The 15048-nt window shown below is 36.5% G+C and overlaps 1 protein-coding gene across 1 annotated transcript in view; it reads right to left on the bottom strand.

The window, feature by feature from the left end:
- Positions 1–15048, bottom strand: part of LOC311604348 (uncharacterized protein) — a 349080-nt gene that overhangs the window by 196423 nt on the left and 137609 nt on the right. Inside the window, exon 8 of the mRNA XM_084794122.1 lies at positions 6403–6546. The gene's annotated coding sequence lies outside the window, so the exon portion shown is untranslated. The remainder of the gene's footprint in view (positions 1–6402; positions 6547–15048) is intronic.

The following is a 15048-nucleotide window of genomic DNA, read 5'->3' on the forward strand; positions in this document are numbered from 1 at the left end:
TAATTATTTCTTATTTAGGTCTTCTGGAGATGTGTGTATTAGCTGTCTCTGCTACCTAAAAATTACTAAAACTTATCTTAAAATAACAAACACTTATGAGCTTACCACATACGTCTCTCAGTAATCTGCGTTTGAGTTAGTGTGGTATCATTGGCTTAGTTCATATACCCCTCTAAATTACTCAAAGTACTGACAGAGCTATGGTCCTCTGCCATTGTAAAACTATTCTTTGGTTGAGTTTCAATCTAACTTAGTTCACAGAGATGCGGCAAAGCCTCAGGGTATGTCTACCTAGTTTGCTAAAGACACTGGTACCTCATGCCAGGCATGGTGGCACATGTGTGTAATTCTAGCATGAGAAAAATGGAGGATGAGGAGTCCTGGCTTGCCTCAGCCACATGACATCCTGCTCTAAGACAAAATGAATCAAAACAAGCAAACAAAAGCACAGTGCATCCAAAGGCAACTTTCTGTCCCCAGAAAACGTGCTCTGAGAGCAAGAGAGAATACTGTTGGACCAACGATGGAAGGCAGGCTTTCTTTGTCATTTAATCTTAGACATGTCATGCTCTGGTTTTTGAATTATTCAGTTTGTTTAATATAATCACTATATCCAAGTTATACTTAATAGAAAGAGACGATACAATGAAGTTCATGGCAACAGATAGAAATTATTAAGGCTGTCCACCTCAAAATCTCATCTATCTACAAGGAAGCCCTGAATAAATTTAGTTAGCTGATTTGTGTCTCTTTAAAATTAATAATAAAAACAACTCAATTTTTTAGAAGTTGTCCATTAATTTGATCAGGTCATATATATATATATATATATATATATATATATAATCTTTAAAAAGGTTTTGCTTTATTTATTCAATCAGTAAACCTTACATATATTGATGCATATTCAGTGTGTTAAATATAGTTTCGATATATGACAAGCAATAACGAGTAATGCTAATGTTTTTGAAAGGTCTTTCTTAACAAATTTTTTTCTCTTCCCAACTGAGCAGTATTATTTGAAATGCTTTAATGTATTTATTCTTCTCCTAGGTTTACTTCATCTCTAAAATTTCTAACATTTGTAAAGCTTACATAAATATCATTGGCATTTACTTTAGTTCTTTGACAACTCCCGGAAAATGGACTCTGAATTTTTGTTTCACATCACAAGTATAATCTACCCAAAGAAATAGCCCCATGGTTGTAAAATAAGAATTAGTCCAGGAATATATTTTTCACATATTTATTTATCCAATCACTTTACAGCCTAATCCCAGCCTCCTCCTCCTCCCACCCTCATGGCCATCTCTCTGTGCCTCCTCTCCTATTTATCTGATAAGGGGAGGCCCCCAGCGGGTACCAACCCGCCCTGGCACCTCAAGTCACAGCAGCACTAAGCAGATTCGCTCCCACTATGACTTGGCCATGTATACCAACCAAGGGAAAGGGATCCAAACTTAGGCAATAGAAACAAATCTATGAGGGAGGAATGGAAGGATATTAGTGAGGGGTAAACAATTGAGTTGTAATCTGAATAAATTAACCAATTTTTTAAAAAATTGCCTTTGAGTGGAGAGTGGGGTCTGACTTTCATGCGAACTCTGGTGCCCCATTTTTGACCACGTCTCCTTGATGGGGAGGCCTGGTGGCGCTCAGAGGAAGGATAGCAAGACTTGATACCCTATGAACATATACAAGGGGAGGTGGTCCCCCTCAGTCGCAGACATAGGGGAGGGGAGTAGGGGAAAAGCAGAAGGGAGGGAGGAATGGGAGGATACAAGGGATGGGATAACAATTGAGATGTAATATGAATAAATTAATAAAATATTTTTAATTGAAAAAAAGAACAAAGAAACAAATCTACTCCCATCATTAGGCAGCCCATATGATAGCCAAGCTGTACATCTGCTCTATCTGTGTAGAAGGGCTAGGCCTCTTTGGTTGGTGTTTTAGTCTCTGTGAGGCCCTGGGTACCCAGGTTAGTTTACTCTGTAGGTCTTCCTGTAGTCATGCCCTTGAGCCCTCCAGCTCCCTCATCCCTTCCTCCAACCCTTCAACAAAATTCCACAAGCTTGGCCTATTGGCCTTTTGTTTGGCTGTGGGTCTCTGCATCTGTTTCCATCAGTGGACAGATGTGAGCCTCTTAGAAGACAGTTATGCTAGGCTACTATCCGAATACATTTTAAAATAACAAACTTCTCAATTCAGTACACACATTTGAGAAAACTCAAAAGAAAGAAATCTCCCATTTTTGTCTCTCTTTAACCCCTCAGTATTCACTTTCTGAGCAGTGTTATTGAACAGAGAACCAAGGCTATTGAGGAAGAAGCATACATCCTGATTTGAATGACCTCTTCCAGTAATATGAGGCTATATTCTGAATATAGTTCTGTCAATCTAAAATAAGCACAGCCTCCAGCTTGCATAGTCATGAAACCAGTGAGCTACAGGGTAGTAAATATTTATTACAGGATAGTAAAAAATTTATTTAAATTGTTAAATGCCATAAAATATTAGTATTACACAAATGAAAGAACACAAAGCGAAATATTCATCACTTTTGATGCCAGGAGACTTTCTTTGAAACTAAGATTTTTGTGTTGAAATTAAACCAATTTCTATCATTTATCCATTGTTTCCCATGAACTAGATTTTGTTACCAGCACAGAGCACATGAAAATTTAAAGTACACCATGCTTCCCTAGCATTGAAAGTTTATGAATAAAAATCCTATTGCAATTAGTTAGTTCATAAAGTCAACACTTAGGACTGTACCTCACTTTTCAAATAAACACATTAGTACTTTCAATTGAATCTGATTATGTTCCAAGATGACCCTTTCATAAGGCAATTGCAGTGGTAATGACTCATAAAGATTATTCTGCGTCATTCTGCAGGCTTCATTTGAGAATTTAAAAAATATCTTCCGTTGTAGCAGTAACTGGATTTGAAAACCTTTATGGATTTTCTATAACCCGAAATTATCCATGTAGACATTATATATATACATATATATATATTAGATATATAATAGATATATGTAGCTAGATGATAGACAGACAGTTAGATGATTGATAAATAATAAATGATAGATAGATAGATAGATAGATAGATAGATAGATAGATAGATGAGGTTAAAGAGTAAATACTCAATGTTGACTTATTAATGCTATGTCTTCTGAGCTTGACTTACTAAACACAATTATTTGTCTTGTTTATTAAATAATTGATCTTTTCCAGTTGTTTGAGTGGAAATTTTCATAAGAGAAAAATAATTCAACCACTTACTTATCCAATATATATTGAACACTTTATCTTCATATTACTTTGTGTTACCTTTGCTTAAGGTGGCAATTTACGAAATGAATGTGGCTTTAAAAGCAGCCATCTGTTATTTTGCATATTTTGTCAAGTCTTTAGCTTGTCTGTTTTGTCACAGAGGCATGTATTAAAAAAATGTTCATGCTATTTGACATTTCTTACTCTGCTTCCCACTGTAGAAATCTCATCTATCTAGAACACTCTTTTTTTTAATTTATATATTTAGTATAATTTATTCAGATTACATCCTGATTATTATCCACTTGCTTGTATCTTCCCATTCCCACTCTCCCTCCCTCTTTCTCCCTATTCCCCTCCCCTAGACCTCTGACAGAAAGGGACTTGGACTTCGCCTGCCCGCTATCATATGACCACAGCCTAACGTTTCTTATCTAGATAACCTGCTTCCTGCCTCAGTGTGCTGCCAGGCTTCCCCACCAAGGGGAAGTGATCAAATTGGGGGCACCAGAGTTCATGGCAGAGGCAGTCCCCACAACGGTGGTGGATGAGCTGTCCATTGTCTAGGTTTACTGCATGCTGGAACATTCTCTTATACTAGAGAGTCAAGACACAAGGCACAGCAAGTTGAGCTGATCAGTTAGATTAAAGTTTTGCTCATATATGGTACCCTGTCTTATTCACAAGTAAACTAACTAGACTAAAAGAGGTTCCATAGACAAGTCATTGTTCCAACACACATTTATGAGAACACTTTATAATCCCAGAGTAGAAGTTAGATCTTCGTTTAAATTTATACCAATGATGAAACAGCTTAACTATCAGAATGATTTTCTGGTTGAGAATGCACCTATAGTTTTGCAGATCATGGTTGAAATCTTACCCTTTCTATTGGCCAGTGCTGAAATCCATGGTAACACAGTAATATTAGTAGTAAACATTTCAAAATGAACATTAATATTTAATCAGAAGCAATTCTTACAGTTCTCAACTGTCTTTAGTACAGCAATCATGTAACAAATGCTATATTTGTTACTGATATAAAATTCCTAAATGACTTATAGACAATGGGAGAAGAGCTATAAAGACATAGATAGGATGTTTTAGCCTTGCCTTTTTCTGTATTGCTTATTTGTATTCATATAAGAGAGTTCCACTCAGTTAATAGTTTATTCTTTTTTAATATAGTTTATTAATTTATTCATATTACATCTAAATTGTTATCTCATCCCTTGTATCCTCCCATTCCTCCCTCCCTCCCTTTTTCCCCTTACTCCCTTCCCCTATGACTGTGACTGAGGGGGACCTCTTCCCCCTATAATAGTTTATTCTTAAGACTGACTCTGATGAACATTATACAGGAATTTCAGGAAAATTATCCAAGGTGGTTCCAATGCAGTTTGAGGGTTTTCAATGGTATTCATCAGTACCATTTTTTTTTTCACAAAATGTTGAAAGTGGGATGTAGCTAAAGGCTAAAGTGCTGCCTGAGGATGATGTACTTACTTCTAAAAATAATCATAAATCATGTGGCATAATAAACTACTTAATAAAATAACATATTTTATTTTAAGTGAAGTGGTATCAACATAAATTAATCACGTGGTAGATTTTCATCTCGTTTACTAAATAGCAAGACTTTTCTTACCAGTAAAAAATATTTTCTAGTCTACTCTCTTGAGATTTTCATTTTCATTGTAGATGCTTTAATTTTGAACTTAACCATCCAATACATCTGTTCTTTACCTTGACTTTAATTAAGTGAATTATCATTTAAAAAAGAGGATTTAAATTAACTCACTATGGTTTCTCTAACAATAATTTTATAATATAAGGTACATAAGTCACTTATCTAGTATCTAATTACTATATTTTATATAATAGTGGAAAAACACACTAGCTTACTTCCATATCTGGTATATTGGTGCCCAATAAGGCTATAATTTTAAAATGAGTTCAAGAAAAGATGTTCATATATCTCTTGAGATTAGATAACTATTCAGTATTATACAATATCTTGGGAATCAGTATTTTTCATTTAAATGGACTGATCACTAACGTGATAATGGCTTATCCTTTCCCATATATCCCCATTGCCAAAATACTTCTATTAGTGTAAACGGTTAACGGTAGGTGAATACACCATGGTGGACACCTAAAAAAAAATCAAACTACTCCTTGGCTTCCCTCTCTCAACTAATAACCAAACATGCCACCCGAAAACAAATTTTAAGCAAAAACTCACAAAACTTATGGCCTATGCAGCAACGTCCAAATTCCCTGGTTCGGATTTCCACCTCAGATTGATACTGTTGTCAGGATTTCCCAAATACTTGCCTAGCCTATTGCAACTTTCTGTGATGATACAGCATAATTTTGTAAGTTCTTACAATATCCATAGACTTAGTGACCAGCAGCGGCTGAAATCTGACATTCTAACCAAGAACATGACATATGGCAACTGGAGTTATTTGGCAAGAATTTCTAAGTGACAAAGCATAGCATAAATTAACTTACATTAAAAAAATCTTTGAGATTGGATCTTTTTTTTTCTTAGATCCCTCAAAACAACAAGAAGCAACTATGAATAACAGTACCTACAATCAACTCGCTTACACAGAATTAGTTGTATTATGTATTTTGGGTTATAGAAAGTAATAACAGAAAAGCTGATAACAAAAGTAACTATGGTACTAAAATTAAAAAAAAAATCATACATTGGTTACCAATGGATAAAGTCTTTAAGTTTCATTGAGCGTATGTTACGAAGCATGCTATAAATGAAAATAAACAGACTACTGTTCTTACTTGTTTCCTTTGAGATCTTAGAAACAGGTCTGTTTCCGCCATTATTATTTAGTGTGGCTCAAGAAAATGTGTAGTCAAACATTAAAGAAGACACTCAAAGCAGCCAACTAAATACATTTATTTCTGGTGAAATCCTAATTGCCAAACCCAAGAGTTACTATTTTTTACTTATGGTTATATCTTTTGAACATCGTAGCTTCCAATACTCTTGACAGCTGGTATTTGCTTTGAATTTCAACTTAACTCTATTTTGTTTGTTTGTTCTTCATTTGTTTCTCTCTCACTCTCTTTTTTTTTATGGTTAGTACTTACCTCTTAGATTTTGCTTCATCTATGTGTTCCTGACAGTTGCCATTTCCTTGGCTCCTGTCCTTGGATTACTGCACTTCTCATCTTTGTGTCCGTTTCAGGTGAATCTAGCGTTGCGTTTCTTTGTTGTTCTTTTTTCCTGGGTACCTAGAAAAAAATATTGACTGTTAGGATTTTTGGGGTCAAGTGATTATCAATTCATCCCACTCTATTCCAGGACTAGATAGACAAGGTCTCTGACAAGTTATCCAATCCCAAATAGTCAACCATAAACACATGAGAAGATGAGAAACATTACAAGAATTCAATGGGTTTCTTCTTTGTTCATACCACAGGTACACACACTCACACACTTATGTGTGTATCACTCTGTATCTGCTCATTTCCTTCTGAGTCTCAGTGATACTATGGCTTTGTGCTTGTCTTTCTCTGAAAATCGATCAGATTTTGGCCTTACATTAGAAGAATCATGGAAACATCATTATTCATGAATTTATTCAACAAATATATTATGACTGTGGTATGAAAGTGTGATGCCTACAATACCATTAATTAAACATTGATTGGAATAATCTTGTACATGAACCGTTTCTAAAATAATATGCATAAGGGAAATTATTGAGTGACTCAGTGAGAAAAATCAGAGTCCCTAATTGTTCCTTGATCCTCCATGGTCACATATTCTCTGTTTTGATTAGTTAGGGATCTCTACTGGGAAAAAGTTTCTTTGGTGAGGTATGAAACCCAAAAATTACCTATGGGTACAAGAACAAGTATTTAGAATGCAATTAGAAACTATACTGATTTAGGAGGATGTCAGTAGTAGATTCTTCAGGAAACACTGAGGAAGGAGCTGGATTGATTATAAACACTATAGAACCTGGATGCTACTCTCAGGAAATCCCCCCAACATGGTTGCCAAAATAAGACATGCATAACAACCATACCAATAAACATGCCTTATTAGGTAGGTGGAAATTCCACCAATCCACAAGCCTAGATTAAGAGCTAGAGGCACCAACTGGTTGCTCAAAGAGGAAGAATAAGGTATCTCCAGATGTGAGCTCTCTGACAAGTTATCCAATCCTAAATAGTCAATCATAAACACGTGAAAATATGAGAAACACTACAAGAATTCAGCAGGCTTCTTGTACGTTCATACCACAGACACACATTCATAAACACACACATACACACACATACACACACACATGCATATTTATGTAATACAATAGTACTCATGAATTTGAAAGGGAATGTGAGGGGCACGAGGTGAATTACAGGAGAGACAGAAAAGAGAAAAATATGTAAACATATTACCCACATATAAAGTTCTCTAAGTAATAAAAATAAATAAATAAAAGAGCTCAGCTGGGCATGGTGGCACACTCCTGGAACCCCAGCAATTAGAGAGGCAGAGATAGGAGGACATCTGTGAGTTCAAGGCCAGCCTCGTCTGTAAAAGGAAGTCCAGGACAACCAATACTACACAGAGAAATCCTGTCTCGGAAAAAATAAATAAATAAAAGAGCCCATTTGAGTTCAAGTTATTAATTATATTAATATAATAAATCCATTAATATTTCACGTTCATATCAAGCACAGTATATGTGTGTATGTGTAATTTATAATTAAGTATAAACATGGTAGCAGTGAGTTCACAAAACCTTAGTGCTCAATGTGATATCTTGTGTGAAGGACAAATGAGCTTCCCTTCTCTCTGAACTTCACAACCATAGTCCAAAGGACACATCTTGGTGAACAAAGCATCCTCTGTATGTCTGCCTCAGTACCACATTTGAGACTATAATGTGTTGTGCTACTAATGGACACAGTTACTGAACATTCTTATATATACAAAAGTATTTTGGTGATGAAGCCAACAATCACCCCATACTTGTCCAAGCAGGTAGTGACAATTTTCAAACTCAGTCTACATTGTAATATTATAAGGAAGCCTGAAAAGTCATCAGTACTTATGATGATTTTCTAGACAAGCACAACTTGCACTTAGGAAATTACAAGAAATAAATGAAATTACAAAATGAGTTTAACCTGTGTGTACTCAACCGAACTAAACCAGACAGTCTTCAAGGTGTTTCACAAGAACTAATTGTCTTACTCTGAATAAGAGAAGTCCTCCTATAGACACGGCATTGGAGACATGAAGAGTGAGGCATCAGCATTCCCTATGGCTACATGTCTAATAAAGGACAAAGATATCTGTATATATTAAAGGACAATATGAAGAACTGACTTTAACTCATCTCTATGTGGAGTTTGAGAGATAAAAGACAAATTTATCGATTACTCATTCTCATGTCTCCTATAACAGGAAAAAGGCAGTGGGGGATATTTAAAGAAACTACTCTTTACTAAAATTATATTTAAAATGTTACTGCTTCCTTTTCATTCCATACTATAATGTCTTACAAGAAGAAATAAAAAGACTTTCTGGTTTTGTTTGTTTTAACCATTTGAAATTCCCTGTGTAGGTATTTATATTCCTAGACAATTTTAAAAATATTTTAAACTGTTTAACTTTCTATGAAAGGTTAGAGGGTTAGAAAATGTGAAGCTAAAATTATCCTGCTGTGACTTGCTTTTGTCATTCAATACACTCATCGTGAGTTATGCCTGATCCTGTGGGGGTCTTTTCAAGTCTTGGCTTGGCAGTCTGCTTTGAACACACTGCTTGGTTAAAATAAACACACTGTACAGTTAAGAAAAAATAGATACTGATCACAAAAGAGAAATGTTTTAAAAATAATTATTTAAACCCAGGTGACGCACTCCAGTTCACCTTCTCCACAAATGTATGTGTGTGCATATAACAAAAAATAATAAGTAGACTTTTGTTGACTATGGAATCCTAACACTTTCCGTTTTCAGGAACATAAAGGCAAAAGGGAAGGGACCAATAATAGTGAGTGATATTCATGCACCATCTAAAATCACACACCACAAATGTTTCTGTATTTGAGCTTATGAGTGAAGAATAGTATTTGAAAACCACGTTGGTAGGAATTGCGGCTCATTAAAAAGGTTGTTTCACATGAGGAGCAGCTGCCTCAGGGTGGCCTCATCAAATACCCAGGCCCAGATTCAGTCGGCCAGTCCCAAAACCTACTCCATCTTCTAGCTTCTGGACAGCAAGGAAGAGCAGTTGCTACGGAACCAGTGCTGGGACCTCATCTTTGCCACTGAAGATGAGAACCAGAAGCACGGGTGTCCATGAAGAAGTCCCTGCCATGGTCCTGTATTTATGGAGCTTCAGGAACCAGAGGCCTTGAGCCCGACCAATGGCCTGTGGCAATGGGTATTCGCATGTAGAGGTATGTGGGGAAAATATACCAAGTGATGCATTGCAGTTTCCAAAGCTACTGCAACTAGCAAATTGGTGATAGAGGACCGAGAAGGATGGAGGGACTAATCATTGCTTACTCTGTGGAGAGAGGTTGAACCATGTTGATGGCCAAGGCCTGATCTCCCACCAGAGAACACACTGATGAGCATGGCCTATATTGCCATCTGAGGACATGTTGATGTCTATAGGCCGTGCCTGGGTGCATCTTTCTGTTGCAGCGTATATGGTCTGTATGGCCCATGTTACCACCAAAGGCTATGCAGATATGAGCAGTGTTGCCACCTGAGGCCACATTAATGTCTGTGTTCTGTGCTGCTGCTGGAGTCCATGTCTGTGTCCATGGTCCTGCTGTAGCTGGGGCCACATTGATGTCCCCCTCCCAGTGAAAGCCATGTGGATATCCATCGTCTGTGATGCCACTTAGAGCCGTATTGATGTCTGTGGGCTGGGCTGCCATCGTGGCTGGTGTTGCCAGCAGAGACCATGATGAAACTGGAGGGCAGGTGTACTTCTGTGGCCCTTGCTGTCACCAGATACCATGTGGAAGTCCAGGATGTGTGCTCCTGCCGACTGTAAAGGACAAGGAAGCTTCTTCTAGTGGTATAGATGGCTTCAGACTCACAGGTTGAGAAAGAGACAAAGACGGCTTCTATGACACACACTCTCAACACTGCCATATATAAAGTAGAAATCTAGACAGGAAAGTCATGAAAGATAACTCCTAAAAATTGGGATAAGATTTCTGAAGTGTAGCTCTCCACAATAGAGGGCTACTGAGAAGATTGGAGGTTGGGGAAGGATCGCTTTTCTGTCTGCTAGAAGTTTAACCATGCACCATTGACTATATGAAAAACACAAATTGAACTTTTTCTTGATGTTGTCTTGTTTTTTAAATCTTTGGCATGGGGGCACAAATGTGTGGAGTGGCAAAACCGGAAGGATTGGGCAGTAAGTGTTGTCAGAATGCATTATGTGAAATTCCCAAATAATCAATAAAAATATGTTTACAAAGTTTGTTTTAGTTTTCTTCTGTGAAATTAGTGGAACTGAAAAACCAGATCATTAGTAACAGTGGGAAACAGGATTCAGGCTCACATTAAAGCTGTGCTGAAAAGAACCTGGGAAGAAGCAATAGGCAGAGTCTTGATAGGCTGATATCATTCATAGCTTTGTAACTCCAGAGAACTTTATTGTTCTGCATGCAAGGTGATAGTGCCAGACATTGTGTATGACATGTAAGAAAGTAAACCCCACATCCAGTAGGCTAAGGCAGAGGACTACTGTAGTTTGAGGGCAGCTTAAACCACACAGTGTGTGCCAAGCAAACCAAGACTGCATATCAAAACAGTGTCTCAAAAGAAAGAAACAACAACAAAATTAAGTTGAAATAGTTAATATTGTGTATAATCTGACTAAAACTAAGAAGAAAAAAAAAAACAGTAAGGCATACTGTTGGAAGGCCCTGCTATTAAGACTTTAGCCTACAGTGTCCGAATAGCTTTCTGAGTTATGTGCAAAATAGAAGGTCCCTTTCTCATTGGTGCTTCTTCTTATCCGGGAAGCTTTTCTAGGCACAGATGACGGACTGTATTCAGAGTCTTGTGCAGACCATGCACAAGAGATTCAACACATGAACCCTGCTCCTTTGCTTGCCCCTGTGATAATTAGATACGACATTCTTACCAAGCAACCATTCCTCTCCATGTAATTAGGTACTGAGCGATGACCAATCAGTCCTTCCCACCTGTAACCCTGAGAGCTTTTGTATATCTCAGCCCTGAAACTATAAAAGGAGCTGTTTCTCTGACGTTGATAAGAACCCAATTCAGAGATTCTGTTCCCTTTGTTCTTCTGGGCTGCTGGCCAATGACCCTCCCAGGGCAAGGGAGGACCTCAGTATACTTCCTATATCATCACAGAGATAGTCCATATTCTGTGGTATTCACTGCATAGTATGTAAAATATAACATAAAGTGAAATCTCTAGTTTTAATATAGTGGTGGAATCGTGCTTGAAAATGCAATTCTCTGCCAAGATCAGCATTATCACGGGCAGCTGATGCATCCCTGTTGTTGTAAGGTCACTGTACATTAATGAGTCAGTGGTTTCACTCTGGATAACAGAAGGGACAAGAGCTTTTAGGTATCATTTTTAAGAACAGATTATTCAACATCTTCCAGGATCCAATATAGCATGCCATTAAGCAAAATAAAATCTGATATTGACTTTCAGAAAGCAAAGAACATAACAGGATACCTGATAATCGATTGTATCGTTAGATACACAATTTGGAATTTTTAGAGCAAATATTTATTTTATTATTTGTTATTTCAAATGTATCACTGTTTTGCCTATAGGTGTGTGTGTATACGATGTTTGCACATGTACATGTGGAGGTAGGAATAGGCTGTCATATACCTTGAAACTGGAGTTACAGGCAGTTGTGAGCTGACATGTGTCAGCAAGTGCTCCTCACCACTGAGCAATCTCCCCAATCCCTATAAATTCAGTTTTAAGATGTCCTGAGCGATTGAATAACCTACCTGTTGACGAATTCATATCACAGTACACTTTATCAGGTTTGACAACTTTTACTGACATATTAAAATTCTAGCTTTTAAGGCCAACTGTTTAATGAACAAATTGATTTCTCACAAGTACTATACAGTTCTAACATTGATTTTATGAGGTGCGCAGGATGCACAGAACAATTAAGGCTGCTCATTACATGAGCAGAAGTAAGACATCTGCAAATCTTCCTTCATGACAGACTAAGAATAGCCTCTATTTATAAGTCACAGAGAATCTGTGACCAACGTGAAGCCTCGTCCATGCATAGACCTTCGTATCTCAGCCAGTATAAGAGCTATTCTCATGTAGTGGGACTGGCAATATAAGTTACCTGCTTATTCTGCAGTTTGAATTCTTTACATCCCGATTGTAGCTCCCTCCGTTCCCCTCCCTCTTTCCTTCCTTCCCCTAGTCCTTAGAAAGGGGAGCCCTCCTCCCCTAACACCTAACCTCAGCTTATTCAGCGTTCTCTGTAGTACCTGTAACTTCTTCCTCTGTGGCCTGGCAAGGCCACTCTGTCAGGGTGAAAGTGAACAACATTAGGAGGCCCAAGACCATGTCAGAAGTAGTCCCTACTCCCCATATTGTGAGACCCACAAGAAGACTGTGCTGCCTATGTATATTAAAAAATTGTTAATTTTTCACTTATGATCTTTTATTTTACATTATAGTATTCCCAGTTTGTATACTCAATGAAGAAACAGTACATTCATTGCAGTGCTGTATATTATATTGAGCAAATACTAATTATTTTTAAATTCTTAAAATGTAATTAAATAAATATTTGTATCTATTATGCAAAATGCTAGAATAAATAGTTATGTATGGCTGCATATTTGTGTGAACATTCTTTTTTCTCTTTTAAACTAACACATAATACTTAAACATGTTTATGCAATATAGTGTAGCTGTTTGATGATGTATGCAATATGCCATAATCAAGTCTGAACAATGAGCATTTCCATCTCCTTATTATATGTTTTATTCAAAGTCTTTAAACTCTAATAAATTTTCACAAAATACGTAGTAATTGTAAACTATAGTCAGCCTACTATGCTATAGAGCATTAGAACTTATTTTCATTATTTAACTCTGTTATGCACATTTTATAGTATTCTATGCATATATTTTATGTACTTAATTGCAATCACAATTTCCTATCTCATTAGCATAACATAACTCTGACCCTGCTTATTTATTATGTTACTATTATTATTCTCTTATCATAAGAATAAATGTCTCAGCATTTGAATAAAGGCAAAAAATAAGTATTGATTCCATTGGAGGCATCAGTGTGATACAGAGATAAGAACTTTTGTGGTGATTATGATTATTGAGATATTCATAAGACTATAGAACAACCAACACTGTGGCATTTATTATTACAGTTTTAGCAAGGAGGTATCATTATTGTTTTCATAAAAGCATATATTTTGGAAAATCTGATTTCAGCCATTAACAGTCCTAGGAAAATGTGTTGGAAATTCAAGGCTGTTTTAATCAACGGTTACTCAAATGTTATATACGCGTCTATGTATTATAAATGTTGCCTATTGGCTCAGCAAGACTTTCATTGTAAACTGTTTTAGGAGTTATCCTATGCAGTTCCAAGAGCAGTTTGAGGCTATATTACACTGAGAAAAATCAATTCTACAGTAGACTAATAGATAGGAGTGGTTATAAAGAAATCATTTTGGAATAATTGTACAAACCTACTGCCCTGATAAAAGCTAGCACTGATTAAGTAAATTCTCTTTTGATTGATTATGACCAAGTCATATTTGTACTCTATTTTAACATTCAGAAATGAAAAAATATGAATATTTTTGTTCCAGTTAATTAAAAGCTCACAGAATTCCCACATGCTTCCCATACTTTTCTAATTAGTTAATCTTTGTCTCTCTAATTGGGTAGTTCTTTAATTTATATCACTAAATGGTCTGGAGTCATTATCTGAAGTCTTTTCTTTAAGCAACACAAGCCTAATCAAGTTTCTAGCAGTTTTAGAAAATTAAAAGCTTATTAAATTAAAAAAAAAAACTTAAATGGGAAACAAAGGTGATTTTTGTTAAAGACATAAAGCTAGTTTTAAATAATAAATTAAATTGGAATCTTTGCTTTCAAGAATCACAAGGATTAAGATATCAACACAGTGTGCCGCTGGCAGCAACAGCTTAGTAGAATCCCACCATATGCAATAATGATGCTCATGATCATAGGATAGTTACAGCTGGCACGGTCAATTGTTCCTTTGGAAAACAAACATGCAAAAAGGGAAGCAGAAGCTTCAGGGTACTTTGGGGAGCTTGATTGGACACATGCATACCAGAGCTCTAGGAGCAGATGCACTGTTGTTGAGCACAAGTAAGAAAAGAAAAATGTACATTTTAAGTGTAGCAAATTGACACTAATGGTTAGACCAAAGATCTTAAGGGTATCCTTGCTAGGATATATTGCAAGAGTACAGACCACTAGTCTTCAACAAATGGGCAGTGGCCAGTGCCAATTAGAGAACTCCAGTAAAGGTGAAGAGTTGGGATATCTTAAAGGAGCATTGACCGTGTAAGAAAACTACAGGTGATCTACTCAAGATCAAAGTGAAATTTCCAAAAAGAATAGCTAATAAGAATCTTACAAGTCTTCTACTATGTTCATTGTATTTGGTTTGGGCTTTAGCTTAAGAGAAACGACTAGGTATGGATGGAGACTGA

This window comes from Acomys minous, assembly GCF_964271855.1.
Source record: "Acomys minous genome assembly, chromosome: 9".
Lineage (NCBI taxonomy): Eukaryota > Metazoa > Chordata > Mammalia > Rodentia > Muridae > Acomys > Acomys minous.